Raw genomic sequence first — 2803 nt, 5'->3', positions numbered from 1 at the left:
CTAATCTAACTCATAATTTTGTAAACTGCATAAAAATTAAACATTTTTGGACGGATATTTATAAAATTATTTCTGAAGTTGTTAATATCCAATTGGATCCTAATATTAGGTATATCAGAATAAAGCATAAAACTTACAATAAATCAAATAAATTTCCTTGATTATAGTATAATAATTGGGGAAAAAATTAATATTAAAATTTTGGAAAAATCCAACAGCCCCCACAATTAAAATGTGGATTACGGAAATGTCTGAGACTTTACATGTGAAAAAAATTAGACTTGTCTTAATTGACAAATCAGAACTATTTACTAGAATATGGTCTCCATTTATTGATTTTCTAAAAGGGTAAATTGGTTCAACACGGAAGCTGGACTGAAACTTGAATCCAGGACTGGATGAATAATTACACTCTATAATCTACGGACCTATCTCCAAAATTGTGTTATTGGTAATCTTTTTTATTTATTTTTTCACCCCTCCCTATTAGCTTATAGTTTCCTTTTTCTCTTCCCTTATTTTTTTTCTCTATAGCTCTATCTTTCTTAAATTTTAATTAAAAAATAGAAGCTGTATGTAATATGTAACTGGTAAACAAATCGTGTTTTGTTTGATATGTATAAGCTTCTAATAAAAATATTTTTTAAAAAAATAAAAAAAATAAAATAAAATCCTCCAAAGGGCTTTTCTAATGCATTCTCATTACGCCCGTAGTAGAGGTAGGGGGTGGTGTTCTGGGAGGGTGTCACAGAGATGGGGAGAGATGTAGGGACTGGAGAAGCTTACAGAGATAGGTGAGGTGAAGGTGCTGGAGCGGTTTAGAGATTTAAGGAGGATTTTTTCTTTAATTTATTTACATCCTGGGGGGAAGTGCCAGAGTTCAGGAACGAGTGAGGAGCCATGGAAAATCCAGGGAGACCCTCAGGCAGTCTTCTTCATCGCTTACGGCTTCATGCCGAGTGCAGCACATCTGACACGGGCCGAGCTGCGTGCCGGCTGGGTTCAACTGGTGCCGAGAAGATCCAAAGATCCAAAGAGCCGTGCTTCATTCTGTACCCGTGAGTGTCTGCACCAGTTTGGGGAGTGTGGGGTCGTCAGGGGATTGCAGAACAAAGGGTGGGAAGGGTGGGAGGAGCTAATAGGGGAGGGTCAGGGAATGTGGGCAAGATGATAGAAAGGGCAGGAGAGAGGAGACTCGGAGGAGCAGGTGGGAGGTGCAGGGTTGTGACAGGGATGGGCAGGGAATGGAAGATGGGGTAGGATTTGTAATGTGGATTCGGCACGGACTTGTAGGGCCGAGATGGCCTGTTTCCGTGCTGTAATTGTTATATGGTTATATGGTTATATGGATTGTAGAGAGGGCTCCAGAAAGCAGATCGCTGATTACACTCTTGTAACCTGTGTTCATCCCCCTACAGTCTTGTGGAATCCAAAGTCAGTCATCTAGCTTGGCCAGAACAATAGGATGAACAGGAATGGTAAGCAACAGCAAGGTCCCCAGCGGGGGTCTCCTGTAGCCCATCACTGACACCCCAGAGTGGAACCAGGAACGAGAAAGGACCACAGGTGGGAAATCACAGAACAGTCCCCCACACACCCAGTCACTGGGGTACACTGTCCCCACAGACCCAGTCACTGGGGTACACTGTCCCCACACACCCAGTCACTGGGGTACACTGTCCCCCACAGACCCAGTCACTGGGGTACACTGTCCCCCACACACCCAGTTACTGTTAAGTTGGAGATGGGGCGTGTGTTGTCATCTAGACGTTTTCATGGCATTTCGTGACGATTTGGGTCTCGGAATGGGCAGACTCACAAGAGTAAGCCCCGGGGGCGCATGTGTCGAGTGGGACAGGGGCAGTGTGTATTGAGCTGCTGCTTTGTGAGGGAAGTGGGGTTGGAATGGGGACAGAGAAGTGTCTGTCAATGGGCACTCACTGGTCTCTTCACCTCTGCTCTCTGTCCTACAGAAATGGCGGAGATGCTGTGATTGAAGAATGGATTGGACGTGGTTCGGCAACTCAGAGAGAGCCCAGTCACAGACACCGCCTGAGAAGAGACACCAGCTCAGTCACCCCTTGACAGAGAGACTCCAGCTCACGAACATCTGTTACCTCCATTGGGCAGTGAGTGCCTCTGCACGTGCCCAGTTACCAGGGAACTATGCCCATCTCCAGTGCAAAGGGAGGATGATAGGAGTGAGTTTCCCTCCGACTGGAACCTCGATCCTTTTCTCATTGGGCCGCTTAGGAGAAACCGTGTTCAACACCAGGGGTTCTACAGTGACCAGTGGTGACCCCACCCCCAGTCTCCCTGACTCTCTGTCCAAGACTGTTATATGTAACCACACCTGCTCCGTATCGCCGCTGATGTTTCATAGCAGCTCTAGGGACATTCGACCCAGTTTTAGTTTTAATTTATTTACATCCTGGGGGGAAGTGCCAGAGTTCAGGAACGAGTGAGGAGCCATGGAAAATCCAGGGAGACCCTCAGGCAGGAACAAAATGCTGGAGTAACTCAATGGGACAGGCAGCATCTCTAGAGAGAAGGAATGGGTGACGTTTCGGGTCGAGACCTCACCAAGGAAGATAGATGTACTGATAGGTTCTGGCACCCCTTTCCCCATTGCTATGGGAAGAGGCCATGGACGTCTACACCTCCCTAAAACTCCTGGGTCCCTCTCTCTAGGGCTGAAGCAGGGTCACCTATTGCCAATGGCATATTGCTGATGTTTTACTTTCTCTGCCAATGCTAACCTGTGAACATTTCATCAGTGAAGCCACTCTTACACAGCCTTTCA

General features: G+C 46.2%; 1 long non-coding RNA gene across 1 annotated transcript; it reads left to right on the top strand.

Moving 5' to 3' along the window:
* Positions 1-1025: 1025 nt before the first annotated feature.
* Positions 1026-2001, top strand: LOC116986604. Its single transcript, XR_004415532.1, has 3 exons — positions 1026-1058; positions 1419-1478; positions 1974-2001. It is a non-coding gene; the product is annotated as an uncharacterized LOC116986604 (long non-coding RNA).
* The last annotated feature ends 802 nt before the right edge of the window (positions 2002-2803 follow it).

Source organism: Amblyraja radiata, chromosome 24 (genome assembly GCF_010909765.2).
Source record: "Amblyraja radiata isolate CabotCenter1 chromosome 24, sAmbRad1.1.pri, whole genome shotgun sequence".
In the NCBI taxonomy this organism is placed as follows: domain Eukaryota; kingdom Metazoa; phylum Chordata; class Chondrichthyes; order Rajiformes; family Rajidae; genus Amblyraja; species Amblyraja radiata.
This window is presented reverse-complemented; position numbering and strand designations above follow the sequence as displayed.